A 16,162-nucleotide genomic window follows, 5' to 3' on the forward strand; every position below is an offset into this window, starting at 1 on the left:
ACATGATCCCAGCACTCAGAAAACAAAATATTCATCTCATGGCACAGAAGCCTCCTATTTTATGGATATGAAACTTACAAAGTAGAGAAACAAGTAGATTTTGGGCCTGCTAACTCCAGAATATTAAAAGAGTTCTTACTTTTGAATTTTCATCTGTCAATCTCATTTTATATAACGGGACAGTAAAATATTCCTTTTGAGTTAGAATTAACATACATTTTTTGGTCCATGTTTCATGTATAGAGACCTATTAAATTCATTCAGCAGTGATAGCCCAGCTAGAAACAATACACCAAGGACAGAACCACTGGGGGATGGAACTGGACACAAATGGCATTCAAAGCAAATATGCTGAAGCAGGCGATGGTATAAGACCATAAGAGATTCATGAGTTTGTTAACACTGGGGCTTACCTAATATAAGCCACAGCAATGGGTGTCGAGGAACCCACAGCTTGCTACACCAAGCACTTTATTTTGAGACACATTCGTTTTAAATTAGTTTCTTCACAGATCAAAGTAACAAAAACATTAGCAAAGAGAAAACCATTCTGGGATTTATATGGTTTGATTATATTTAAGTAATCTGCTTTTGGTACATGCACACACAGGAAAATTGGGGGGAAATACCGAGAGGGGGAAACAACCCTCTGTATTTCAGCAGCCAGGCATGATCATTTTTAATCAAACGTGGTCCTCTTGACATTCTGAGTTCCAATCCTGCTGCCAAGTCATGCTACAAATGTATTTTTCTGCTGGCCTCTTGCAGTTCATAGAAGATTGAGTTTGGAAAGGCTCACTTCACTTCTAGCCTCTAGAAGTTCTCTTTTCCTTCCTAATGCTGCAGCTTTGAGACAGACACCCACACGAGCCAGATAAATATTGTGATCAGGTCTGCTCAGTAAACAGCCATATGCTATACCTTTCTATCAACTGACACAGGCAGCATTGCCTCACAAAACCCTTTGTCTACCATGTTCTTACTCCCTCTCTCTCTGGCTGTGTCTAGACTGGCAAGTTTTTCCGCAAAAGCGGCTGCTTTGGCAGAAAAACTTGCCAGCTGTCTACACTGGCCGCTTGAATTTCCTCAAGAACACTGACGATATCATGTAAGAAATCAGTGCTTCTTGCAGAAATACTATGCTGCTCCCGTTTGGGCAAAAGTCCTTTTGCGCAAAACTTTTGCGCAAAAGGGCCAGTGTAGACAGCTCAGATTTGTTTTGCGCAAAAAAGCCCCGATTGCGAAAATGGCAATTGGGGCTTTTTTGCAGAAAAGCGCGTCTAGATTGGCCATGGATGCTTTTGCTCAAAATTCTTTTGCGGAAAAGCGTCCGTGCCAATCTAGATGCTCTTTTCCGCAAATGCTTTTAACAGAATACTTTTCTGTTAAAAGCATTTGCGGAAAATCATGCTAGTCTAGATGTAGCCTCTCTGTGTATATATAAATAAAGGATTAAGAGAAGTAAGGAGGCAGAAGAATGTGTTTTATACTAATGGGGGGAAAAGTTATTGGGGACCTTGGGAAATTCAGCCATGGGGTAAGTAAAAATGAGAAAATGATTGCACTTAGTAACAAGAAAAGTGACCAGCAGAGCCTTTCAGGGCTATTCTAACCTACATCTTAAGTTGGCAAAAATAGAAATGGATATTGCCCAAGAAACTTCAAATTCAAGCATCCTTGAATTTCAGAAACTTTTGATCAGAATCCAAACTCAGAAGCTGACCCCTCTCTATAATAAGAAGATCATGCTAAGGCGCAGGACCAATGCCAGAATTTGTAAAGGTATTCATTGTTGACCCAGTTCTGCTCCCAACCAAAGATAATAGTAAAACTGTCATGGATTTAATGAGAGCAGAATGAAGCAAATGCTGGATCCCTCTGAAAATCTTAACCAAACAATCCTACATTTGGGGAAGTTTAAACTTGCACATAACTTGTGCTCCTCCAAGGTTAGGAGAACACTGATGGGTTGAGAGAGGTTGTATGGTCTAGCAAATAAATCACTGTCAATGTCAAATGTCATTGATTCCATTCCAGTTTATGCTACTTACTTGTCTAACCCTAGACAGTAAATGTAAATTGCCCATTTTCATTGTCCCTTAACAATTAGGATAATACATAAACTTCTAATGAGATCCTTGGATGGAAACCTCTATATAAATGCTAAATTGCTAACCGTTTTTCTACTACAGTAGTATAGTAGTTACAGTAGAGACAGTAGAGAAGCTGCCACTGTCTATCTTCCAGGGTTCAAATTAGCAGTCTAGTTAAGACAGTTAATTCGAAGTGAGGGGCACTCTGGTTGACGCCGGTAACCATGCTTTCACGAGGAGTAAGGGAAGTTGAAAGAAGAGTGTTCTTCCTTCAACTTCCTGCAGTGTAGACAGCGCCAAAAGCTGACTTAAGCTACTTCACTTCAGCTACACAATTAGGCTACGTCTACACTGGCCCGTTTTCCGGAAGGGGCATGTAAATTTCACCTATCGTAGTAGGGAAATCTGCGGGGGATTTAAATATCCCCCGCGGCATTTAAATAAAAATGTCCGCCGCTTTTTTCCGGCTTTTAAAAAAGCCGGAAAAAAGTGTCTACACTGGCCCCGATCCTCCGGAAAAAGCGCCCTTTTCCGGAGGCTCTTATTCCTACTTCGAAGTAGGAATAAGAGCCTCCGGAAAAGGGCGCTTTTTCCGGAGGATCGGGGCCAGTGTAGACGCTTTTTTCCGGCTTTTTTAAAAGCCGGAAAAAAGCGGCGGACATTTTTATTTAAATGCCGCGGGGGATATTTAAATCCCCCGCGGATTTCCCTACTACGATAGGTGAAATTTACATGCCCCTTCCGGAAAATGGGCCAGTGTAGACGAGCCCTTAATGTAGCTGAAGTTGTGTATCTTAATTCAACTTTGTCCCATAGTATAGATATACTCTAAGATATTTATTTACTGACAACAGGCAGGTTTTAAGAGACAATCTGCAGCCAGATAATCTCATATTATTCCCTACCGTATGTACAGGGATGTACAAGAGACTACTAGGCTGTGTCTACATTGGCATGAATTTCCGGAAATGCTTAAAACAGAATAGTTTTCGTTATAAGTATTTCCGGAAAAGGAGCGTCTACATTGGCAGGCTGCTTTTCCAGAAAAGCCCTTTTTCCGGAAAAGCGTCTGTGGCCAATGTAGACGCGCTTTTCCGGAAAAGAGCCCCGATCGCCATTTTCGCGATCGGGGCTTTTTTTTCCGGAAAAGACTACTGGCCTGTCTACACTGGCCCTTTTCCGGAACAGTGTTCCGGAATAAGGACTTATGCCCGAGCGGGAGCAGAATAGTTTTTCCGGAATAGCGGCTGATTTTGTACAGTAGAGAATCGTTGCTTTTCCGGAAATTCAAGGGCCAGTGCAGACAGCTCGCAGCTTATTCCGGAAAAGCGGCTGATTTTCCAGAATAAGTGGCCCAGTGTAAACACAGCCCTATAGAAATTAAAATGAAGCAGCTGAAGTTAAACCTGAGCAAGGCAGTTTATTCTTGTTAACTAATGAAAACATAGAAGAGCTTGTTACCACAGTACCATTTCCACAGTCACTCCACAGTTTAGGAGTTCCACTGGCCTTTTCATTCCTACTGAATTCTCATGAAGTGCCATCCACAATACACCCTTTTTCTGACTAGCTAGGGGTGGGGAACCTTTTTGGGGTTGGGCGCCACTGACCCACAGAAAAATCAGTTCAGGGATGCACACAAGTGAGAAAAAAAAAGAGCCTAGATTTTGTGTATCAGTACGGGGATCCTTGGGCCTGAGGCTCCCCACCCACTAAGTTCCATGTTCCAACCTTGAGGGAAATGGGCTGGTTTAAGTAATAAATGCCTTCATTACATCTTCATTACATGTGAGAAAATAGCAATGCCACCTATTCAGGCATGAAGGCTACAGCCCCAAAACAATCCCATTTGACACAGAATTCATTGAACACATCAAACCCTTTCTTCCACCCACTGCGCTCATTTCCAGTAACCCACATTAGATTCAAGGCATTCTTTCTTATCTTCCAGGATCTTAATCATTTGGATACCCACTCTCTCTGGAAGTTTGCTCTGCACTCTGGAATCAGGACCACTTAGTATTCAGTTGTATTTCTCTGCCACAAGGCAATTACCCACTGCAAGGATGAAGCCAGTTTATGCAGGTTACAGCACTCAGTTGCTGGTCTGAGACCCTGGAACTCATTCCTGCTGGAGCTAAGCAACATTTCAAAAGTGATCCTTTTCAAGTGGAAAGCACATTTTGACATGGGCTTCCCTCATAATTGTGGACCAAATTCCAATCTGTGGGAAATTAAACACCACCCCAACAAAATATATATATATTGAACTATATACACCAAGAGCTCAAGAAAAAGTTTTTTGTGAGGTGCAAAAAAAATGTTGTTATACTTATTGGATACAATAGTGCTTTTAAAGCCAGTTTGGATTTAATTTAATAGTCTTTAATCAACAGGTTAGTTTAAATAATATCTTACTGTTACTCTTAGGCTATGTCTAGACTGCAAGCCTCTTTCGAAAAAGGCTCTTTCGAAAGAGCCTCTTTCGAAAGAGAGCGCCTAGACTGCACGCGGAACTTTCGCAAGAGCAAGCCGCTTTTTCGAAAGAAAGCACCCAGTGAGTCTGGATGCTCTCTTTCGAAGAAGCCCTATTTACATTCAAGAACGCCTTCTTTCGAAAGAAGCACTTTCGAAAGAAGGCGTTCTTCCTCATGAAATGAGGTTTACCGCCGTCGAAAGAAAAGCCGCATTCTTTCGATTTAATTTCGAAAGAACGCGGCTGCAGTCTAGACGCAGGTGAAGTTTTTTCGGAAAAAGGCTACTTTTCCCGAAAAAACCCCTGAGTCTGGACACAGCCTTTGGGTGCATCTACACAACAGCATTAGCTCGAAATAAGCTATGCAATTTGAGCTACACAAATTGCGTAGCTTATTTTGAGCTTATGTCGAGATGGTCTATTTAGGAATTTGGTGCTGTCTACACAACACCAAATTTCAAAATAGACTGCTATTCTGACAAGTCCCTTAATCCTCATGGAATGAGATTTACTGGGATGTCAGAATAGCAAGTCTGTTATTTAGATTGCATTTTGAAATAATGGATGTGCTGTTAAGACAAGGAAAACGCTATTTCGGGACACTGGACAAATCCCAAAATAGTGCCACTGTCTAGACATACCCTTAGGGTGTGTCTAGACTACAGGGTTTTGTCAACAAAAGTGGACTTTTGTCGACAAAACTATACCTGCGTCCACACTGCCTTTGAGTTATGTCGACATAACGTCGACAAAACTCAGCAGTTTTGTCGACGTATGTAAACCTCATTCTACGAGGAATAACGCCTTTTGTCGACAGAGTTCTGTCGATAGAAGGCATTATTGCATCTACACTGTACTTTGCGTCCACACTGGTATGTCGACAAAGCGGCTTGCTTTGTCGACAGAACTCGATGTAGTCTAGATGCTCTTTGTCGACAGAAGCTTTGTCGACAGTATCTGTTGACAAAACTTCTGTCGACAAAACCCTGTAGTCTAGACGTACTCTTAGTGTCCTGAAAAAAATTCACAAAATGAACTTATTATGTTCAGATCAGATTATGTTCAGGAACAAGTAGGAAGGGAAGACTGTATATGAAATTATTTTTTAAAAATCCACTAGAATGATAGTGAACATAAACACTGAACATTCTTTCATAGTTATGAAATATATCACTGAAAATTGGTGAATTAAGCAATGAAGTGCTCTCTACTTCACAATAAAATTTAAAAAAAATCCCCCTTGGTCCATAATTGTGTCTTGATAAGTCTCCTATTATTGATGCATCTGCAACTTATATCCTCTTTTCAGCACTGAAATGCTACTATGAAGCAGATGGTGGCTATTGTGTTTACCCATCAGCACTCTATCATTGCATTTTTTCATGTCTGCAGTAAAAAGAAAGCAGTAATTGAGTTTTTAATGGCTTTGCACACTATTCATTAAGATTACATGAGTGTGTTCTGCCAAATGACAGCTGAAGAAATGAGCCACTGACAGTCCCTCATGATCATCAGAGTAAGACCTCCATTAATGACATTTCACTGCTGGCTTCGTACAATCACACTGTTTAAAAGTGAAAAATATTGCCATCATTAAAGAATGAGAACAAAATAAACAGAACACTGTCAAATTGCTTATCTGCCGAGTCTGACTTTATAGTTATTATCGTCCAATGGGTAATGTTCTTCTTATGTCCAAGTTCAATCCCTGAACTCATGAATGTATCTTCAAGTAGCACCAGCAGAAGCTCTATGCATATATTCCTGACTAGAGTTTTGCCCCAAACCATTTCAAACGAAAGAAAAGAAAAGTACACCACAATGACAAATCACTTGAAACAGAACCTACAAAGTTTTGTCCTACCTCAGAACCAATTGTTTCATAGCCCTGGCTATAACGATGTGCAAGTAGGGTATAAAAAGAGCTATGCTAGTTTAAAATGTATCGGGGGGGGGGGGGGAGGGGGAAGCTATGTTTGTCCAACTGGATATGGAAGATAAATATTTTTAAAATAATTATTTTAAAAATTAAATAGGGAATTACAGCGCACTCAATAGATGAGCATGTATATGTGTATGTGGGATTTGCAAGGGAATATGTATAGTAGAAAGGGGGTTCAAAAGCTTCATGATAATTTTGCACAAAAAAGTGCATGGTAGTGTGGGGGCTGGAGCTAATGTAAAAAACAGAATAAGGTTAAGAGTAATGGTGTTATAGGTTGTTAAAAAAACATTCCTTCCACTATGTAAGCATTTCTAAAAATATTTAACAGCAACAGCTTGGGCCAATATCCATAAGAAGGGAGAAAGGGGACATTGGTACTAGAGCTCTGAGCTCAAAAAAGCTGTGGCAATGAAGTGAAATAGGAAGTGGGGCCCTGAATTTCTCTCAATAGGCCTGATAAGCAGTGTGGGCTCAGGTTTCACCTGTGCCGCCTCTGATCAAAGTTCTGTACCGACCAAACGAAGCCACTCTTTCCCTCTAGGATACAGAGTACTATTTGTTAGTATTTGCAGTCTGCGGCAAATATGTAGTCTCAAGGTCTACTTATTAACAATTTTATCAATGACGTTGATGGATAGATCTACAATTGGCCTGTCAAGTGATTAAAATGTAATCACAATTAATTATGTTATTAAACAATAATAGAATACCATTAATTAAAATATTTTGTGGTGTTTTCTATAGTTCCAAAAATATTGATTTCAATTACAACTCTAAATACAAAGTTTACAGTGCTCTCTTTACTTGTTATTACAAATATCTGAATTGTAAAAAACGAAAAGAAATAATATTTTTCAGTTCACCTATTCAGGGCCGGATTAAGACCTTTAGACGCCCTAAGCACTGAAAAGATTATTGTGCCACCCTATATGTAATTCAAAATAAAAACAATACTATACTGTAAAATGTCTTTTTTTTTTTTGGTGCCCCTGCTTTGCTGGTGCCCTAAGCACTTGCTTAGTCTGCCTATTGGGTAATCCAGCCCTGCACCTCTTTATCATGACAGTTGAACCTACAAATATAAAATTATGTACCAAAAATAACTGCATTCAAAAATAAAACAATGTAGAACATTAGGGCCTGTAAGTCCACTCAGTTCTACTACGTGATCACTCAGACAAACAAGTTTGTTTACATTTACAGGAGATAATGCTGCCTGGTTCTTGTTTACAATGCCTCCTGAAGAATGCCCATTCGTACTTCAGGCACCATTCGAGAGGACATACATCCATGTTGATGTAGGATTGATCAAGGATTGAGCCACATTGGCTCTGCTTGATAACAAGCCAAAGCAGTGTGCACCAATACATGTTCATTTTCATCATCTAAGTCAGATTTCACCAGAAGAAGGTTGATTTTTTTGTTGTTGGTTCAGGTTCTGAGTTTCCACATCAGAAGGCTGCCTGTTAATCTTTCTGGTGGCATGCTCCACACCTTTTCCCTCTCAGATTTTAAAACACACTTTAGGTTCTGAAACACTGTGTTGAGTGCTGTAGCTATTAGAAATCTCATATTAGGACTTTAGCATTTTGTCAAAGTGTTCTTAAAACAAACTATATCTGCTGGATCATCATCTGAGACAGCTACGATATGACATTTATGGCAAAAAGTGGGTAAAACACAGCAGGAGGCATACGTTTCCCATCCAGGCAGTTTACTCACACATTTTACTAACTTTTTTTTATATGAGTCATCAGAAAGGAAGCATGTCCGCTGGAAAGGGGCATATGAATGTTTAGCATATCTGATATATCAAATACCTTGCTTTTAGGTGTCTTTGTAAATGAGATGTGGGCAGCATTATCTCCTGCAAATGTAAACAAACTTCTTTGTCTTGGCAACTGGCTGAAAAAGAAGTGGGACTGAGTGGACTTGTAGGCTCTAAAACTTTACATTGTTTTGTTTTTGAGAGCAGTTATGTAACAAATTAATCTACATTTGCAAATTGTGTTTACATGGTAAAGAGATTGCACTATGGCACTTGTATGAGGTGAACTGAAAAACAGTCTTTCTTTTGTCATTTTACAGTGCAATTATTTGTGTTAAAATAATAATATAAAATGCACTATACAGTATATATTCTGTTGTTATTGAAATATTTGACAATGTAGAAAAACACCCAAAATGTTTAATGAATTTCAACTGGTATTCTATTGTTTAAGTGCAATCAAAACTGTGATTACTCATGATTCATTTAATTATCTGAGTTATCTGAGATTAATTGATTTCTTAGAAAATTGACAGATTGTCTAAAGAAAATAGAAAGTTAGAGGCAAATGGCTTCTGCCGGTCTTCTGTCCAGGAGTGAGCATCACTTGCTCCACACAAAATCCTGGAAGCTACTAAGTATCTGTCAGAATGCTAGACTTCAGTCTGAGCAATATCTGACTCAAAGTTAATGAAAAAATTCCATACTGATTTCCTCAGTGCAGGTTCAGAGACAATGTGAGTCACAACTCAGCACATATCATCTATCTATGTCCAATGATAGGAATATAAACCCATGTACGGTACTGCCCTCTTTGTCTATATAAATGTTCCCAACTGTGTACTGGTGCCAATCTGTGAATGGCTGTCTTCTGGCCTGCAGTGGCAGCCTAAGCTCATGCCATAACAATTCAGCTCCGGCAGCCAGGGTGGCTGAGGAGGGGTCAGGAGGAGGCGGGACAAGAGGTGCCTTCCTCTCTCCTCCCACCTCCATGCTTGAAGGAGGAGGGAGCGTGTACGCCATCAACAGCCACTTCCCCTGCCTGCATGGCCAATTTTGCCGGTGGCAGTTTTGGGGCTGAGGCAGCAGCAGGAGGAGGTAGAGCAGGATGTGCCTCCCTTCCCCTGGCAGTTGGTCAAAGCTCTGCACTCCCCCCCACTTCTATCCATGGGAATGCAAAACATGCTTGGGGAGGGAGAGTGTGAAGGAGCAGGGAGTGCGCGTACTGCCAAGGGCCACTTCCCCTGCTGGCGAGGCAATAATGGCCATGCTCCCTAGAGGGCAGCCTCATTCTGGAGAGTGAGGGAGTGGGGTCAAAGGGGCAAGGGGTGTTGGGTGAGAGCATAGTGCGGTCACGGGGCAAGCGGGTGTTGGTATGAGCTGTAGGGATCAGAAGTTAAAGGGTGAAAGGGCATAGGATATAAGGGGGGGGGTCAAAGGGTGTTAGACACTGGGGAACAAAGGGCTGGGTTGGGGCTGAGTAGACCAGTAACATGTCATTCATATATTTGCATATCAATATTTGCATAATGAATACGCAAATATGCAAATAGCATGTTATCATTCTGCTAGAAGTTTGTGAATGGGTTTGCTGGTCTGTGGCATAAAACGGGTTGGGAACCACTGATCTAACACATCTGAGCATGTCTGAGAACAACATTTGTTTGGATAACACTAACGGCCTTTTCCCCTTCCTCCCATTCACCATCTCACACATATGTGAAAAACAAAGTTTACAGCCCAATAAATCTCAGAAGGGGCTAACCAAAACACAGTCCTGCCTTGAGTGCAAGGGACTGAACCAGAAGACCTCTGGAAGTCCCTTCCAGTCCTATGATTCTACGGACAGCTACCAATACTCAAATACCTAAGAGTATTTTTCACTCAGCATATGCCACAGGTTTGCATAGGCACTAGCTATATCTAGTCTTTCCACTGCAGGTCTCTCCTGTATAACACAGCAGTAAGAATGGGTTTTACTGAAAGAGCTCCAGTGGCTAACTGTAGTGTCCAATAATTCCACCAATCTCAGCAATGAAAAACTTTTCAATAAAGCTTCGTTGCATTCACTAAGTGCAGTTAATGATACCCTGGTCACCAATGCACTGTACTTTCAGACTGTCCATACTTCAGATTGATAAATACAGTGCTAAACAGAGGCTTACACAATAGACTAATGGCTTCATTAGCCAAGGACCTATTCCAATCTATCAGGTAAAGTATCCTTATTATAAAGAAACATATCAGTCTATTTCTACACAATAGACAGGATAGCTTTGTAACTTTAATTATAGCTTATTGGTTCTTTAAAAAGGATAAAATACATTCTGAACCATGAAAGTCCTGAACAGTTTTGTTACTAATGATTCCAACATGCAAACAGTCATATGACCTATCAACCACTTTCTTAATATTTTACTGCCTAAATAGTTATTTTTTTAAAATTCAAAAAGCTACAATTAAATATTGCTCAACTGATGAAACCATCAAGCAAATGGAATATTGGAAATGTGGCCCCCATCCACCAAAGAATTTACACTTCTAAGCACACACTTAACTTCAGAGACATTACAACTCCCATTAAAGTCAATGGGCTACTCACATGCTTCTCACATTTAAGTGCTTTCTTGAACCTGGGCCAAAAAGGGAAGGCGGACACAATTCAGATGCATAAGCATTGACTTAGTCTCCTTTCACAATTCACAGGTCTGTAATTTTACGTGTAATTTTTGGATGTTTACTTGGAAAGATGATTCAAGAAAATTTCCTTTGGGTATCTGTCTTGTATGCTTCAACCTGCTGCATGGTGCCATGGTGGAAAGAGCAACTGACTGCAGAAGTGGCAGCATTTCAGTGCCTGAAGTCGTTATTTTCTGTAGATACCCAGTAGAATACAGGCTGTGAGTATTTTAGGACATTTGGAATCAAAATACTCAACCAGTGCTGTGGTAAACTCAATATAAGGACAGCATACTGTAGTAGCGCTATTCAACACATGGCCCGTTTGGTTGCGGTCCATGGTGTGGTTTGGGTTTACTTGGGGCTCAACATGTGGCCTGTGAGTAAGATCCCATGGGCTCCACTGGGAACACGTTCCACAATGGTGAGGTGTCTCCCAGGTCAGGTAAACATTGAAAGATGCAAGCGGATGGGTTGGCTGGAACAGACAGGTACAGGGTGTTGGCATTTCTAGCTCCAATGGAGGAGGTGCTGGGAACGCCAGGGGAGTGCTTTGTATTCATGCCCATCAGTATGAAAGAAGCTATTTGCATATATTTGTATATATATTTACATGTATATGCAACCATACTTAAGTTGTGGCCCTTGGCATGTGCTGTGAGTATCATTGTGGCCACCAGGGCTTCCAAAGTTGAGTAGCCCTGTAACACCCAGTTTATGTGACCAGTAAATAACTATAAAGTACGAGTAGTCTTGTGGCATCTTAGGGCATGTCTACAATATGAAATTATTTCGAAATAACCAAATTTGTAATAACAACTCCCGACATAATAAAATAGAAATAGAATGTCCTCACTATGGCGGAGCCTCAAAATTAGTTTGATACCATGGGACTCTGTTCCGGGCACAAGGATTGTTATGAAGAGATGGGATCCACCTAACGAAGAGAGGAAGGAGCATCTTCGCGGGCAGGCTTGCAAACCCAGTGAGGAGAGCTTTAAACTAGGTTCATCGGGGAACGGTGACCAAAACACTGAGGGGAGTGGGGAAGTCCGATACCAGGAAGAAATGCAGAGAGGAAGGGGCAAGAAAGGAAGACCCCTGTTTCGAATGGAGAAGATAGCGCGATCAACTGGTTACCTGAAGTGTTTGTACACTAATGCGAGAAGCCTGGGCAACAAACAGGAAGAACTGGAGGCCCTGGCCCAGACCAAGAAATATGATTTAATTGGGATAACAGAGACTTGGTGGGATGACTCGCATGACTGTCGTGGAAGGGTATAGACTGGAGCGCTGTCATGGAAGGGTATAGACTGTTCAGGAAAAACAGGCAGGGAAGAAAAGGAGAAGGAGTTGCACTATATGTAAGAGAGCATTACGATTGCTCTGAACTCCAGTATAAAGAGGGAGAAAAACCTGTTGAAAGTCTATGGGTTAAGTTTAAAGGAGCAAACAACAGCAGTGATGTTGTGGTTGGTGTCTGCTACAGGCCACAGAATCAGGTGGATGAGGTAGATGAAGCTTTCTTCGGACAACTGAGTGAAGCTTCCAGATCGCAGGCCCTGGTTCTCATGGGGGGCTTTAATCACCCTGACATCTGTTGGGAAACCAATACAGCAGTACACAGACAATCCAGGAAGTTTTTGGAGAATGTTAGGGATAACTTCTTGACACAAGTGCTGAAGGATCCGACCAGGGGCCGTGCACAGCTTGACCTTCTGCTCACAAACAGGGAGGAACTAATAGGGGAAGTGGAGGTGGGTGACAACCTGGGAAGCAGTGATCATGAGATGGTAGATTTCAGGATCCTGACCAAAGGAAGAAAAGAGAGTAGTAAAACACACACCTTGGACTTCAAAAAAGCAGATTTTGACTCCCTCAGAGATCTGATGGGCAGAATCCCCTGATTCTAACATGATGCTAACATGAAGGGGAAAGAAGTCCAGGAGAGCTGGCAGTATTTTAAAGAAGCCTTATTGAAGGCACAGAAAGAAACCATACCAACACGTAGCAAGAGAGGCAAACATGGTAGGAGACCGGATTGGCTTACAGGGGAAATCCTTGGTGAACTTAAGCACAAAAAGGAAGCTTACAAAAAGTGGAAACTTGGACAAATGACCGAGGAGGAGTTTAAAGGTATAGCTCGAGAATGCCAGGGGGTTATCAGGAAGGCGAAAGCGCAAATGGAATTGCGACTGGCTAAGGATGTGAAGGATAACAAGAAAGGTTTCTACAGGCATGTTAACAAGAAGAAGGTGATCAGAGAGGGTGTGTGGCCCTTACTGGATGAAGGAGGTAAACTAGCGACAGATGATGTAGGGAAAGCTGAAGTACTCAATGCTTTCTTTGCCTCTGTATTCATGGACAAAGTCGGACTTCTGCGCTAAGTGACGCAAGATGGGATGAAGATGGACAGCCCGTGGTGGGTAAAGTACAGGTTAGAAACTATTTAGGAAAGCTAAACGTACATAAATCCATGGGTCCGGACTTAGTGACGCTAAGTGACGCAAGATGGGATGAAGATGGACAGCCCGTGGTGGGTAAAGTACAGGTTAGAAACTATTTAGGAAAGCTAAACGTACATAAATCCATGGGTCCGGACTTAGTGCATCTGAGGGTACTGAGGGAATTGGCAAATGTCATTGAGGAGCCTTTGGCCATTATCTTTGAAAAGTCATGGAGATCGGGAGACATCCCGGATGATTGGAAAAAGGCAAATGTAGTGCCCATCTTCAAAAAAGGGAAGAAGGATGATCCAGGGAACTATAGGCCGGTCAGTCTTACCTCGGTTCCTGGAAAAATCATGGAAGGGATCCTTAAGGAATCCATTTTGAGGCACTTGGATGAGAGGAAAGTGATTAGGAATAGTCAGCATGGATTCACAAAGGGCAAGTCATGCCTGACCAATCTGATTAGCTTCTACTATGATGTAACAGGTTCGGTGGACATGGAGAAGTCAGTGGATGTTATATACCCTAACTTTAGCAAGGCTTTTGATACGGTCTCCCACAATATTCTTGCAAGCAAGTTAAGGGAATGTGGATTGGATAAATGGACGGTAAGATGGATAAAAAGATGGCTAGAAGGCCGGGCCCAGCGGGTAGGGATCAATGGCTCGATGTCAGGATGGCGGTCGGTTTCTAGTGGAGTGCCCCAAGGTTCGGTTCTAGGATGGTTTTGTTCAATATCTTTATTAATGACCTGGATGAGGGGATGGATTGCACCCTCAGCAAGTTTCCAGATGACAGTAAGCTGGGGGGAGAGGTAGATAAGCTTACGGGCAGAGTTAGGGTCCAGAATGACTTAGACAAATTGGAGGATTGGGCCAAAAGAAATCTGATGAGGTTCAACAAGGACAAGTGTAGAGTCCTGCACTTGGGACGGAAGAATCCCAAGCATAGTTACAAGGTGGGGACAACCAGTTAAGTAGCAGTTCTGCAGAAAGGGACCTAGGGGTTATAGTGGATGAGAAACTGGATATGAGTCAACAGTGTGCCCTTGTAGCCAAGAAGGCTAATGGCATATTAGGTTGCATTAAGGGGAGCATTGCCAGCAGATCCAGAGATGTCATTATTCCCCTTTATTCGGCTTTGGTGAGGCCACATCAGGAGTATTGTGTCCAGTTCTGGGCCCCCCACTACAAAAAGGATGTGGACGCATTGGAGAGGGTCCAGCGGAGGGCAACCAAAATGATTAGGGGGCTGGAGCATATGACTTATGAGGAGAGGCTGAGGGACTTGGGTCTGTTTAGTCTGCAGAAGCAAAGAGTGAGGGGGGATTTGATAACAGCCTTCAACTTTCTGAAGGGAGGTTCCAAAGAGGATGGAGAGAGGCTGTTCTCAGTAGCGACAGATGGCAGAACAAGGAGCAATGGTCTCAAGTTGTGGTGGGAGAGGTCCAGGTTGGATATTAGGAAAAACTATTTCACTAGGAGGGTAGTGAAGCACTGGAATGGGTTACCTAGGGAAGTAGTGGAGTCTCCATCCCTAGAGGTGTTTAAGTCTCTGCTTGACAAAGCCCTGGCCAGGTTGATTTAGTTGGAATTGGTCCTGCCTAGAGTAGGGGGCTGGACTTGATGACCTTCTCAGGTCTCTTCCAGGTCTATGGTTCTATGATTCTATGATTCTAGTCTGAGGCAGGCTCCATTATTGTGGACATGCTACCTTGACTTAAGAGACCCAGGAAGCACTGTGGAGTAATTACTTCGAATTACTCTGGGGAACAGTTATTTCAAGGTAGCAGCAGCGGAGCATCCACACTAACACTATTTAGAAATCCCTATTCCAAAATAAACCTTATTCCCCAAGGAAGCAGGAGTACAGATTTTGAAATAACCAGTCCGTTATTTCAAACAACAGGCTTCGTAGTGTGGCTGCTCCACTTATTATTTCAAAATAAGGGGGGTGATATTTCAAAATATCTCCCTAGTGTACACCAGGGCTTAGAGCAGGGGTGGGCAATAATTTTAGAAGGGGGACCACTTCACAAATTTTTGAAGTGGCCCCAGGCTGAAGGGGCAGGGGCAGGACACCTCCCATGCTCACCTGCCCACAGACCCTGATTGGCCTGGGAGCGGGGGGAGCTCATGAAGTCTTTGCCCCTGCCCCCTAAAGAGAACTGCCAGCTCTTCTGAACAGCTAGGGTTGACTAAAGGTGTTGTGCTGAGCTGTTTGTTTGAAGAACCGTATGATGTGGCCAGCAGTTGGAAGCTGTGCGCTTCTAAACAAGGATTTGAAATCTAGAACCTTCTGTTCATTGGTTGAGCCTTAGCCAGGTGGCGTGGCTATCAGGAATGCCAGGACTTTATAAAGCCCATGAGTTAGCAAATAGAGAGCTCTGCGAACAGGGAGTTTTCAGACAGAGTTCTGAAGGGGAGTTGGAAGGGGCGAGGTACACTTCCCATTCCTTAAAACTTTTAAACTAAACTAAAAACAAAACTTCCTGATTTAACTAAAAACCCTATCAATAACCTAAGAAGCTGTAGGAGAGAATGCAGGAGGAAGCCCAGCAGCGAAGCGGGGGCTATTCCTGTTTATTGCACTCAATGTAGCATGTATGATTACCTACCCTGTGAGCAGGTGGCGTATGTGTGCATTCCGTGCAAGGAGCTTCTGGCCCTCAGAGACCGTGTATGGGCTTTGGAGGCCAGGGTGGCTAAACTGCAGGAGCTAAGGGAGTCTGAGAGGTACGTAGATGAGGCT

At 42.4% G+C, this 16,162-nt stretch overlaps 1 protein-coding gene across 3 annotated transcripts in view; it reads right to left on the reverse strand.

The window, feature by feature from the left end:
- The window catches only part of PTPRT (protein tyrosine phosphatase receptor type T), a 1,034,103-nt gene that overhangs the window by 717,089 nt on the left and 300,852 nt on the right, over positions 1-16,162 (reverse strand). The gene's annotated exons all lie outside the window — the stretch shown is intronic.

Source organism: Pelodiscus sinensis, chromosome 17, assembly GCF_052426305.1.
Source record: "Pelodiscus sinensis isolate ZL-2025 chromosome 17, ASM5242630v1, whole genome shotgun sequence".
Lineage (NCBI taxonomy): Eukaryota > Metazoa > Chordata > Testudines > Trionychidae > Pelodiscus > Pelodiscus sinensis.